Genomic DNA, 14572 nt, shown 5'->3' with positions numbered 1-14572 from the left:
TGACCGCTTGAGTCGAGATACACCCTCTTCTTCTCGGCGCCGGACCCGATCGCCCTCCGAAGATTCTGATTCTGACGATCAGCCTCTGGCTCACAGATCTCGCCGCAGAACCACCAATCCTGGCCAAGCTTCGAGCCCTTCCCCTACTCCTCATCCCTCGCCTTCTGTTGTCTCCCCCACTCCTATCCCGGGCCCGTCAGATGCTCCTCATGATCCACTCGATGTTCTTGCCGGGATTCCACTATCTCAACCTTCAACTTCTCAATAGCCCAGGAGCACAAGAGCCAGCCCATCACATCGCCTTTCACCAGCCACCTCACCACCGGGGCCTTCCCGTACGTCCCCTTCAGCTTCCTCTGGCTCAGCTGCTGGGCCTTCACAACCACCACAACCTACTTATTATTATTGTCGTACCACCACCCCCTCTGAGGCTGGATTAAGGTCAAGGCAAGATGTTCCCACCAGCATCTTGACAATGAAAGATCATTTGGCTACTTTATGGGCGGAATGTATGAATCAGATGGAACTCTTGCCTCCACCCACCCAGATGGATAGATTTTCAGAGCTATATACCATGGTAAGCTTTAGTTATTTCAATACTTACTACCTCTCCTACTCTTATTAACTTCCTTTTCGTTTCAGGCTTGTGTTAAGTCCCTGATAATAAATCAATCCTTTCATGTCATTCATCACCAGAATAAGATGCTGCAGGACAAGGTAACAGATTTGGAGCTCCAGTTGAATGATCCCACGAAGGCTAGTTATGCCCTGAGAGATGAGATAAAGGACCTGACCAGAAAGAACACCTGCCTGGAATTATCCCTGGCGCAGGCCAACCATGAGCTTAAAGGCCTTCAAGAAGAAAAGAGCCAGATTGATATTGTGCACCAGCAACACTTAGATCAACAAGCTCTGGTGTATCAACGGGCCACGGACCAGTTAACACAGGAGCTACGTTCCAAAGAGGTCCTAGTACAAGAGCAGAACAAAAGATTAGAGTCCCAGGCGGTGCAACTAGCGTCTCAAGCAGTAGAACTTCTGGTCGTCCGGGCTGAACTATCTCAGGGTCGTACTACTGCAGAGGGAGTGTCCACAGCCTTGACGGTCTACAGAGAAGGGGAAAACAACCGCTACAAGCAGAGCCGCGAATTGTACTTACGCTCTCCAGAGTTTTGCGCTCAAGCGGGACAACATTTTTCCACGGCTGTTATCTATGATGCGGCTGGGGCTCTAAGACAACAATATGAACAAGGTTACCTGAAATCCGCTCCTCCCTCCGAGTTTCTGGATCATAACCGGATCCTCAAAGAGATTCCGGACGATACTTTTGCTCCTTTCAAATGATTAGTACTAACTTCCTATGCATAATGTGACTTAATGATTTCATGCGAAACACTTTACTTCTTACATAACCATTTGCACTTTAAGTTTTAATTTGCTGAAATGTCTTATAGTCTGCTGAAAGAGATGCTAGGATATACAATTCCCGATCAGACATATCCTCTTACTAACGTTCACCACCTGGTCTGGCTGACACTCTACAACCCAGCTTCATCCACTTTATAAAATTCTCTAAACTCGGTAAGGTCGCAGGTAGTTACCACTCCAAGGCCGAACTAACTTCCTGCCCTGGCCATCTTGTAAATAGTAAGCTCCGGACACTAATTTCTTGATGACCTTGTAGGGTCCTTCCCACTGTGGTGCTAACTTGGCCACGTCTCCTACGGGTTTCACTTGCTTCCAAACCAGGTCTCCTTCCCCAAAGAACCAAGGAATCACTCTTCTATTGTAATTCTGCCTCATCCTTTGTCGATAAGCCTCCAATCTGGCTGCTATCCATTCACGTATTTCGCTGATGAGATCCAGTTCTGCTAACCGTCGCTCGGTATTTCCCTCATCATACAGTATCCTTCTAACAGACAGCACCCCAACCTCTATAGGTACCACTGCTTCATTACCGTATACCAGATGAAAGGGTGTCAAGCCTGTGCTTTCTCTAGGCGTTGTACGATAGGCCCATAGGATGCTCGGTAATTCTTCCACCCAATCGCCCCCTACGTGATATAACTTGACCTTGAGCCCTCTAACAATCTCCCGGTTAACTACTTCAATTTGTCCATTGCTTTGGGGATAAGCCACTGATGTGAAAGTCTGGGTTATGTCGAACCCTTTACACCAGGCCTGAATTTTCTGGCCCTGAAATTGTCTGTCGTTGTCTGATACCAGCTTATGGGGCATGCCGAACCTGCATAGAATGTTCTTCCATAAAAACTGAATGACAGCTCCCTCTGTAATCCTAGCCAGAGCCTCTGCTTCCACCCACTTGGAGAAATAATCCACCGCTACCAGTAAGAAACGCTTCTGACCTGGGGTCATTGGAAATGGTCCTACAATATCCATGCCCCAATGATCAAAGGGACACGAGACTATAGATGTTCTCAACAGCGCAGTTGGTCGGTGTGTCAGATTCTGATGTTTTTGGCACGGACAGGCAGGTGTTTACCAACATCTGAGCATCCCTCTGTAAAGTGGGCCAAAAATATCCGGCCAGGAGTACCCTGCGAGCTAATGTCCGACCTCCCACATGAATACCACAGCATGCCAGATGTATTTCTCGTAAGGCCTGATCCACCTCCTCCATACCCAGACATTTGAGTAATGGTCTAGAGAAGGACCTCTTGTATAGTTGGTCCCCTATCATGACATATGCATGAGCTTGTTTCCTAACCAGCCGTGATTCCTCTGGGTCAGCCGGTAAGGTACCCTGCAGAAGATAGCTAATCAGGGGTGCCCGCCAATCAATGGGTGCTTCCCTATTATTTTGCAAATCTATCTGGGCTATAAGGAAGGTTTACGCTATTGATCTATCCAACACCCATGTAGTTAGGGAACTGACCATCTCTGCCAACTCATCCGCTTTCTCATTCTCTGCCCTGGGGATCTTAGTCACTGTAACTTCCACAAATCCTTCCTTCATCTTCTCATATGCTTCCCGGTATACTTGTAACTTATCACAATTTATCACAAAGTTGTCGACCACTTGTTGAGTTACTAACTGGGAATCTGAGTAAATAATTACCCGGGCAGCCCTTACGTGTCGGGCTGCCTGCAGCCTTGCCAACAAAGCCTCATATTCTGTCTCGTTGTTAGTGACTCTGAAATTAAGCCGAACAGCCAACTGCAATATATCTCCTTGAGGAGATATCAAGAGAATCTCGACCCCACTTCCTTTGTGAGTTGTTGACCCATCTACGTAGATTTTCCAAGTTTCCTCAGAGTTAGTCTAATGAATTTCTGTTAAAAAATCTGCCAGGGCCTGCGCTTTGATGGTTGTGCGTAGCTGGTATTGTATGTCGTATTCTCCTAGCTCCGTTGCCCACTTGATAAGCCGACCTACTATTTCTACATTAATTAGAGCTCTTCCCATGGTACTATTAGTCAAGACCGTGATAGGGTGCGCCAGGAAATACGGTCTTAACCGCTGAGCCATAAGAACCAATCCATAAACCAACTTTTCCAGGGTCGTATATCGAGACTCGACCCCTTTCAATAGATGGCTAAAGAAATACACTGGCCGTTGTACATTATCCTGTTCTTTAACAAGCACAGCCCCCACGACCTCAGGGGTACCAGACAAGTAAACCCACAGTGGTTCTCTGACAACCGGTTTGAATAATGACGGCAGAGCGTCCAAATACTTCTTCAGTTCCTCAAAAGCTCGGGTACATTCTTCGTCCACTGAAACTTGGAGGCCTTCCTAAGCACTTTGAAGAAAGGAGCAGCTCGATCGGCAGATCTGGAAATGAACCTTGACAGGGCTGTTATTTGGCATACCAGCTTTTGTGTTTCCTTTAAATTCTGAGGAACTTGCATATCCCGTAGTGCCCGAACCTTTTCTGGATTGGCTTCTATTCCTCGCTCAGTTACCAGATATCCCAAGAACTTTCCTCCTTTAGCTCCGAACAAGCATTTCAATGGGTTTAGCTTCAGCCCGTATTGTCGGAGAGTCCCGCAGGTTTCTTCTACATCCACGATCAAATTCACCGCCAAAGGGGACTTAATGAGTATATCGTCCACATAAACCTCCACGTTGCGCCCGATCTGCTCCCGGAAGATCTTATCCATCATCCTCTGATATATGGCTCCTGCATTTCTGAGACCAAAGGGCATGATAGTGTAGCAGAAAGTATCGTCAGCTATAATGAAGCTAACCTTTTCTTGATCTTCCGCCGCTAAGGGGATGATACCCCTGATACGCATCCAACATGCAGATCCTCTCACAATCGGCAGTTGAGTCTACCATCTGGTCAATCCGAGGCAGGGGATAGCAATCCTTGGGACTAGCTCGATTTAGATCTCTGAAGTCTATGCATACTCTCCACTTATTGTTGGACTTCTTCACTAAGACTACATTGGAGAGCCAGGATGGGAACTGCACCTCTCGGACGTGGCCTGCTTTCCTGAGCTGGTCGACCTCAGCTCTGATTATTTTGTTATGATCGACTGAGAAGTTCCTTTTCTTCTGTTTGACCGATCGGGAGTCCGGTAGTAGATGTAACTTGTGCTCTGCTACTTCAGGTTTGATTCCAGGTAACTCCTCTGTAGACCAGGTAAAGACATCCCGATTGCGGATAAAGCACTGGATTAATTCTTTCTTGAGAGGAGGAGGCAGGTCGCTTGCTATACGAGTAAGACTTTCGGGGCATTCGGCATATAGTTGTACCTCCTCCCAAGGGATGGGTTCTTCAACCATGGGTAGAGGCTCTTCTTGGACGGCATGAACTTCATCATCTTGCATCCTTTGATTCTTCCGAGCTTCTACCCGGATAATATCAATGTAGCATCTCCGGGAGACCTTCTGCTCTCCCTTAACTTCCCCAACTTGCTCGCCAACAGGGAATTTGATCTTTTGATGGAAAGTAGAGACCGCAGCCCTAAACTCATGCAGGGCTGGCCTTCCCAGGATGACATTATAAGAGGAGGGAGAATCTACCACTATAAAAGTGCTCCTCCTAGTGTGTACCAATGGCTCAGTGCCCAGAGATATGGCCAGCTTGATCTGACCCATTGGCTTTACTTCGTTGCCTATAAAGTCGTATAGAGAAGTGGCCATGGGCTGGAGTTCAGTGGCATCGATCTGCATTTCCTCGAATGCGGTTCTGAACAAAATATTAACCGAGCTCCGGGTGTCAACGAAAACCCGGGCCACTCGGCTGTTGGCAATAATGGTCTTGATGATAAGAGCGTCGTCGTGGGGTAGCTCCAGACCTTCCAGGTCTTGCGACCCGAAGTTGATGACAGAGCCAGCAGCCTGCTCTGGGCTGCATCCGACGGTGTGGACCTCCAAGCGACGCACATGGGACTTGCGCGCTCTCCCCGAATCTCCATCAATTGGGCCTCCGGAGATCATGCCTATCTCTCGACGGCTATGTTACTGCGATTTTCGGCTTCCCGTGCTTCTCCTGGTTCCCCAACCCGACCGGGCTGCTGAGCATTGGATCTCGTTAGGTCGGGGTGGGGTCGACCTCCTGACCCAGCTACGGCGCGCTGCTCCTCCATCATTTTGAGTACTTGAGGAGATAACTCAGGAGGTGGTAACCCTAGCTCAGCAGCTTGCCTAGAATCCCGAGCGAACTGAAAGCAATGGTTAGTATCGTGAGTAGGGACCGATGATAGGTGCAGTACCGGGAGTTCCATGGTTCAGGTCGGGGAGTGTGAACTGTTGCGACTCGTGGTGCCGGTCTAACTTCCTGATCGGGCTGAAAGAGAGGCCTAACTTCCCGAGCCCGGGGAAGGGGTTGGGTTGGCTATTGAGGTGTCCGCCTCTCCGATTTGTTAGCAATGGCCGGTGTCCGGTCTGACTTCCTTCGAGCAGATTAGGCCTCCTCCACGTTAATATAATTGGCCGCTCTTTCCAGCATGCTATCAAAATTCTTAACTGGATCTCGAATGAGATCACGAAAGAATTCCCCCTCTGCTAGTCCGTGAGAGAAGGCGCTCATCAGTATCTCAGAAGTGACTGATGGAATGTCCTGAGCCACTTGATTAAATCGCTTGATATAGCTCCGTAGGGGTTCGGCTGACCCCTGCTTAAGGGCGAAGAGGCAATGATCTGTTTTCTGGTACTTCCTGCTACTAGCGAAGTGACGCAAGAAGACGGTCTTAAAATCCTGAAAGCAGGTGATGGATCCATGCAGCAATCCATCAAAGCACTTTTGTGCCGAGCCAGAGAGAGTTCAGAAACACTCGGCACTTAACAGTGTCACTGTATTGATGTAGCAAGGCATCGTTCCTAAATTTGCGAAGATGATCTTCAGGGTCCTTGCTGCCGTCATATTCTCCAATGGCTGGGGGTCAATACCCTTTAGGCAACTTCTCCTCCAATATTCTGAAAGAGAAAGGCACTTTCTCGTCGGGTTCCACGTGGGGTTCCTCCCTAAGGATTATAGCTTTTCCCTTCCTTGAATCTCGCGGGAGGGAGCTTTCGGCCGCTGAGACCTGTGGTTGTTCCTTCTTGAAATTGGGACCGTTGGGCCCTGGTTGATAGTGCCCCTGGTCAGGTTCACGATAAAGAGCCTGGGGAAATTCTTCAGGCTACTTCCTCTTAGAGCCCCGATCTGATACTGGAATGAGCTCCTTAGAGACCTCTAGTGCTCGACACGGTCGTGAGACAGTTGCTTGTTTTTCGGAGGCCGCTTGCCTCTTGGCTTCTTTGAAGAGTTCATATTCTCCCGCGGTCATAGTGACATTGATTCGACCCGACTCCTCCATCTTCCCGTTCCGGAACAGGTAGTTGTGTTCCCACAGACGGCGCCAAATTGATCCCATCCGGAAGATGAGTCAGATAAAGGCGGTCGTGGTGCCGCCGGTGTTGACGGAAAGTCGTTGGGCCTCCTAGATGACCTGGCAACCCGCCGAAAGGCTTCCACGAGCGGCTGACAACGGGGATGACGAAGTTACTGATCCTGCGCACACTTAGACGAGTCCCCCTCACGTTAGAGGCCAGAAACCAGGTAAAAAGTCCCCAGGTCAGGTCTTCCGACGCTTAAGTCAGGTACTTTTTTCCCAGAAGAAACAGAGAAAGTAGAAAAAGTAAAAGACTGGTAAGAAAGGATGAGTGAGTGTACCTGCGTAAGGGACAAAACATCCCTTTTTATACTACAACATATGCTTCTGGAATCTGACAGGTGTCAGGGAATGTTGGATGTCAGGCTTTGTCTGGCGGTAGATGACATGTGGCTTCTTCCTATAGGTCTAGGAAAGAATCAGAGTGTTGTGAGCCCCCAACCATTGCATATTCTATGACAGGTAGTGATTATTCCCTGACAGGTGGTTACGATTCCTTGACATGCTTGTCGTGTAGCGTCCGACCTCCTTATTCCATTACTCCTGTATTGGCTCTTCATATTTGCTGATCCCGACCTATATGCATCGGTTTGCTTCCGCTTATCTTGAGTCCCGACCTGTATCCTTGGTAGACACAATCCCGACCTATACGCTTGTCCATGTATCTTACGCAGCAAGGCTAGAGGTCCCGACCTGTATCCTTGGAAGGCACAATCCCGGCCTGTACGCTTGTCCGTGTATCTTACGCCGCAAGGCTAGAAGTCCCGACCTGTATCCTTGGTAGGCACAATCCCGACCTGTACGCTTGTCCATGTATCTTGCACCAAGATGCTAGAGGTCCCGACCTGTATCCTTAGTAGGCACAATCCCGACCTGTACGCTTGTCCGTGTATCTTGCGTCGTAAGGCTAGAGGTCCCGACTTGTATCCTTGGTAAGCACAATCTCGACCGATACGCTTGTTCGTGTATCTTGCGTCACAAGGCTAGAGGTCCCGACCTGTATCCTTGGTAGGCACAATCCTGACATGTACGCTTGTCTGTGTATCTTGCGCAGTAAGGCTAGAGGTCCCGACTTGTATCATTGGTAGGCATAATCTCGACCTATACGCTTGTCCGTGTATCTTGCGCCGCAAGGCTAGAGGTCCCGACCTGTATCCTTGGTAGACACAATCCTAACCTGTACGCTTGTCCATGTATCTTGCACTGCAAGGCTAGAGGTCCCGACCTGTATCCTTGGTAGGCACAATCCTGACCAGTACGCTTGTCCGTGCATCTTGCACCGGAAGGCTAGAGGTCCCGACCTGTATCCTTGTTAGGCACAATCCCGACCTGTACGCTTTAACACCTGGTCTATTCTGCATCAGAAACTTTTCCTTCCGTACCCTTACCTAGCCTATGGGCCCGACCTTTATTCGTACCCAGCCTGTGGGCCCGACCCCTAATTATCACCGAGGTTGGATCTTGTCCCACCTGTAATCTTGACCTTTGAAGTTGAAGCTCTGACCACTGTCACGCAAGCTTGATTTCTGACCTCCACGGGGGCCGAACTTATGACCATCCCATGGGCTTGACTTTTGGCCACGTCAGCTGTACGGAAGCTGAGTCGGATGAAGGCGATCGCGGTGTTGCCGGTGTTGATGGAAAGTTGTTGGGCCTCCTAGATGACCTGGCAACCCGCCGAAAGGCTTCCACGAGCGGCTGACGTCGGGGATGGCGAAGTTACTGATCCTGCGCACACTCAAATGAGCCCCCCTCACGTTAGAGGCTAGAAACCAGGAAAAATATTCCCGGGTCAGGCCCTATGATGCTTAAGTTAGGTACTTTTTTCCCAGAAGAAACAGAGAAAGTAGAAAAAATAAAAGACTGGTAAGAAAGGACGAGTGAGCGTACCTACGTAAGGGACAAAGCATCCCTTTTTATACTACAACAGATGCTTCTGGAATCTGACAGGTGTCAAGGAATGTCAGATATCAGGCTTTGTCTGGCGGTGGATGATATGTGACTTCTTCCTATAGGTCTAGGAAAGAATCAGAGTGCTGTGAACCCCCAACCATTGGCATATTCTATGACAGGTAGTGATTATTCCTTAACAGGTGGTTACGATTCTTTGACATGCTTGTCGTATAGCGTCCGACCTCTTTATTCCATTGCTCCTATATTGGCTCTTCATATTTGTTGATCCTGACCTGTATGTATCGGTATGTTTCCGCTTATCTTGAGTCCCGACCTGTATCCTTGGTAGGCACAATCCCGACCTGTACGCTTGTCCATGTATCTTGCGCAACAAGGCTAGAGGTCTCGACTTGTATCATTGGTAGGCATAATCCCGACCTGTACGCTTGTCCGTGTATCTTGCGTGCGCTAGAAGTCCCAACCTATATCCTTGGTAGGTACAATCTCGACCTGTACGCTTGTCCATATATCTTGCGTCGCAAGGCTAGAGGTCCCGACCTGTATCCTTGATAGGAAAAATCCTGACCTATACGCTTGTCCATGTATCCCGACCTGTACGCTTGTCCGTGTATCTTGCGCCGCAAGGCTAGAAGTCCCGACCTGTATCCTTGGTAGGCACAATCCCGACATGTACACTTGTCCATGTATCTTGCGCAGCAAGGCTAGAGGTCCCGACCTGTATCCTTGGTAGGCACAATCCCGACTTGTACACTTGTCCATGTATCTTGCGCTGCAAGGCTAGAGGTCCCGACCTGTATCCTTGGTAGGCACAATCCCGACCTGTACGCTTGTCCATGTATCGTGCGCCGCAAGACTAGAGGTCCCGACCTATATCCTTGGTAGGCATAATCTCGACATGTACGCTTGTCCGTGTATCTTGCGCCGCAAGGCTAGAGGTCCCTACCTGTATCCTTGGTAGGCACAATCTCGACCTGTACGCTTGTCCGTGTATCTTGCACCGCAAGATTAGAAGTCCCGACCTATATCCTTGGTAGGCACAATCCTGACCTGTACGCTTGTCCATGTATCTTGCGCCGCAAGGCTAGAGGTGTTAGAGTGTATACTAAAAGCCTAGCTTTTGGTATAAATATTTATCTAGAAATAAGAATCACATTGGTCAAATATCTACATTTATGATAAATGTAGTTGCTCAATTAATTTATATTGTAGATAACATGGTGTGTGGTGTCACACACAGAAGATCATGTTATTGGTTCCTTATAAATTATAAACAGTAGCTCACGACCAAGATGGAAAGGAACAAACCATTGGAAGGTCGTAGTGTAATTAGGTATTAGTTTATCTTAACTATATAATTACACTAGTACACTTAGAGTGTATTGAGTAGGACCATTTGAGGTCGTTCCTTTTATACTGACTTTATGAAGGAACAAAGACCTCAGTTATTATGGAAGTGTGTGCTCTTAATCCTAATATAATAACAAGCACATATATTTGATATTTATTTCTTTAATTTATCAATGGGTGAGATTTAGTTCGATGAATCAATAAACCCGATAAGTTGGGAAATGATATCACTTATAGTGTGTGTTGTTGATTATAGAAGGAAACTGTGTCCTAGTAATCTAGGTTGAGAATGCCCCCAAGAAGAGCTCATAAGGATTGTCATGTTAAACCCTGCAGGTGGACTTAGTCCGACATGATGATGAAGTTGAGTGGTACTACTCTTGGAGCTAGATATTAATTAAGTGAGTTGCCAGTAACTTACTTAATTAGTGGACATTTGTTATCTTAAACACAGGGAGACTAACACACTCATAATAAGAAGGAGCCCAAAATGTAATTTGGGAATGGTGCGGTAGTTCAATAATAGTTCTTTAGTGGAATGAATTATTATTGATGAAATTAAGTTGTGTGTTCGGGCCGAACACAGGATGCTTAATTTCATCAGGAGACCAAAACCAATTCCTCCTCTCGGTCCCTATCGTAGCCTCTAGTATATAGAGATTTATACCCACCGCATACCCACCTTCTTACCCATCCAATGGGGCCGGCCAAGCTAGCTTGGAACACAAGCTAGGGCCGGCCAAGATCAAGTGGATGAGTCATGTAGGTGGCCGGCCAAAACTTGGGTCCCAAGCTTAGGTGGTCGGCCACTAGAATATTAAAAAGGATTTTTATTAAAATTATTTCTTATGTGGATATCATGATTTTAAAAGAGAGTTTAAAAATTAAAAATTTCCTTTTATAGCTTTCTACAAAAGATTAAGAGAAGAGATTAATCTCTTTCCTTATTTGTAGTTTAAAAGGATGGTTTTAATTTTTGGTAAAAACTTTCCTTATTTGTAAATCATCTACATGTTTAAAAGAGAGTTTAAAATTTGAAATCTTTCCTTATTTGTTGATTAAAGGAGGATTTTAAATTTTAAGAAAACTTTCCTTTTTAACCATGTTCATGATTTAAAAGAAAGTTTAAAAATTAATAATTCTCTTTTATTAGTTTCTACAAAAGATTAAGAAAAGACTTGATATCTTTCCTTATTTGTAGATTAAAAGAGATTTTAATTTTTAGAGATAACTTTCTTTTTATCCACATGTTTAAAAGAAATATTTTAATTTATTAAATTTCCTTTTTATAAACCAATTATGAAGGGATTAAATTATTGGAGAAATTTTTATAAATTTCCGGAAACAAATTAGGAAGTTTTAATTCTTATTTTAATTAAAACTTTCCTTGATTTGGGGCTTGAGGTGGCCGGCCATTGTATTTGAAAAAGAAAATTATTTTTAATTAAATAATTTTTCTTTTCAATGGAACAAGAATTAAGGAAATTTTAATTAAATTTTCCTTATTTGCCAAGACCAAGGATTATAAAAGAGGGGGTAGAGGAGGGTTCAATGGAACGACTCTATTCTATTTCTCTTCCTCTTTTCCTTGGTGGTGTGGCCGGCCCTTCCTTCTTCTCTTCTTATTCTCTTTGTGGCCGAACCTCTTCATGCTTATGGAGTTTTAATTGGTGGCCGGATCTAGCTTGAGGAAGAAGGAGAGAAAGCCTACATCCCTTGGAGCTTGGTTGGTGGAAAAGATCTTCATCTTTTGGAAGCTTTGTGCTTGGCCGAAATTTGAAGAAAGGAGAAGGTGCTTTGGTGGTTTCTCATCTCGGAAGATCGTTGCCCACACAACGTCCGAGGTTAGAAGAGGAATACGGTAGAAGATCAAGAGGTTTTTTTCTAAAAGGTATAACTAGTATTTTTTCTTTCCGCATCATACTAGTTATTTTTGGAAATAATACTAAATACAAGAGGCATATGATTCTAGAGTTTCGAATTTGTTTTCGATATAGTGTTCTTTTGTTTTTCTTTTCCTTGTGATTTGATTGTTCTTTTCGGTTAACCTAAAGTTATTTTAGGAAATTAAATATTAGCTTTCCATAAAAGGTTTTGTCTAGTCGGTGGTGGTTGCTCCCATATCCAAGAAGGCCATGTGCCTCGCCATGTCGATTTGGGAACCAATTATGGAAATTAATATTTAATGGAATTAATAACTTAAGGTGACTTGGGTCGAGCGTGTTAAGTTCCACAGGAGATCCAAGTCAAAACCTAAAGAACAAATAGATTAAGTTTTGGATCAAGCGTGTTAAGTTCCGGCGATCCAAAATTTAATTTAAAAGAACACATGGTAGCTAGGAAAGGTTCGGACCTTTGTACAAAATTTTATGCAGTGGAACCTCTAGGTTTTCCGAGTAGCAACCAATAAGTATCGAGCTAGGGTTTTGCCTGTGTATTTGGTATTAGTTTAATTATGCACATGTCATACATAATTTAGGCAGGTTAATAGTAGGATGTGCTAACTTTGTGGATGCAGGATCCAACTATTATGGCTTATAGTTATTATGTGTGTGATTGGACCCTTGGACATGTCAAGGGCATTTTATTGTGTGTGCATGATTGTATTATAAAATACAGCAGGAGCTGTATTTAGTTTTATTAGGATTTTATTTTTGATCTAGTTACATGTACATTCCTTTTTTGGAATATAGGATCGATGGATGTAAATTTTATTTTATGTTCGATCTAGTTTACATGTACATTCCTTCGAGGAATATAGGATCAAAATGTAAAATTCTATTTATGTCGTGGATCGAATCTTGCAAAGCGTGGAACCTTCTAAGGACCAGAGGCGCAGCGGAACTAGGAGCAAGATGGATGCGACAGCTAGACCCGGTGGCAGTGGCCAAATATGGCAGCAGCTTGGGATGACAACACACGGAGGACAACAAGAGATAAAAGCCATAATAGTTGAAAATTAGATTTTCTATTTATTGCTTTTATATTGTGATGTATGTGCATGTTAGTTTACATATTTAGTAGGCTAGCATAGTTAAAATTCCTCATTTATAAATAACTAAGTGGGAGAGGGATTTTTAAGTAAATCCCATGGTCTCCATTACTGGTTTCTAAGTGATGCAAACAAGCTTGCGCGTTGGCTCTGAGTGCCTTCCTCCATAACGGATGAGCTTGTTTGTGGATCACTAGAACAGACTTCCATTTTTGGATGACTATAGGAAGTTAATTAAGAGCGTGTGATCTTCCCCAACGGAAGGGGCATAATCTTATTAATGGACTTAGTGTCAAGTAATGGTATACACTTAGACACATCTAATAGTATCCTCCCCATCGGAGTCACTGCTATTATTTGTGTGACCAAATGATACCAACTATTAATTTTATTTGTCAAAAAGTTAGGTTGACAAGATAATAAAATTAATGTGTTAAAACCCTCCTTTTACAAATGTTGAATTTGTATACGTCCACACTAACGTGGCATGCAAAATTCACGGTGTTTGAGGTGTTGGTGAATTTAAATAATATTGTTTGAGGAATCAATATTTTTTAAATTCAAAAGTTTTTGACCAAATATTTGATCAAAGACAGATCAACTATTAATTTTATTCGTCATAAAGTAAAGTTGACGAGATAATAAAATTAATGAATAAAATCTCCTCTTCGATTTTGTATACGTCCACACTATCATGGCATACAAAATTCATGGGGATTTTTAAGGAGTTGATCTTGACCAAGTATTTTTGTGATTCTTAGGATTTAAAATGTTTGTCAATCCCCTAGTAGTCATACTATAAGAAAGACTTAGTAATCCCAATTGTAATGATTGGAAATAGGACTTGGACATTAAGGTAAACTGTCTTCTTAGAACTAAGAACAATATAGGTGTATTTAATTCATTAGTTGAAACATGTTTAGTGGTGTTATCTACCAGAACCTGGAGTGTAGATACAGATGCCATTAATCATGTCCGCAATTCATTGCAGGGTTCCAGGAAACCCGGCAACTAAATGAAAATTAAAACACTGTCTATATGGGCACTACTGTAAAAATGGTAGCTGTTGCAGTGAGAAATGTTTATCTTTTGATAAGAATAAAACATGGATTTTTGAGTAATTGTCTTTACGCACCAAGTTTAGAAAGAACTAGTTTTCAGTTTCTAAACTATTCAAAAAACTTGATATTCTGCCTCTTTTAATAACAAAGTTATTATTAAGAAAAAGAGGGAAGTTATCTGTTCTGGTACGTTGGTTGGCAATTTATAAATCCAATAACTCTCACGATGCAACAAATGTAAATTAGTAACACATCTTCTAACTTTAAGAGAAAGTAACCTTCGAAAATGAACCAATTATATCTTTGGCTTCTAAGGCTAGGTTATATTAACTTGAGTAGGTTTCATTGGTAGCTGATGAACTTTTGGGTTCATTAGTAGTGGAAATCTTTCCAACCTACGAGTCTTACTTGG

This window comes from Zingiber officinale, chromosome 1B (assembly GCF_018446385.1).
Source record: "Zingiber officinale cultivar Zhangliang chromosome 1B, Zo_v1.1, whole genome shotgun sequence".
NCBI lineage: Eukaryota > Viridiplantae > Streptophyta > Magnoliopsida > Zingiberales > Zingiberaceae > Zingiber > Zingiber officinale.
The sequence above is the reverse complement of the archived record's forward strand: the minus strand, read 5'-3'. Positions refer to the sequence as shown.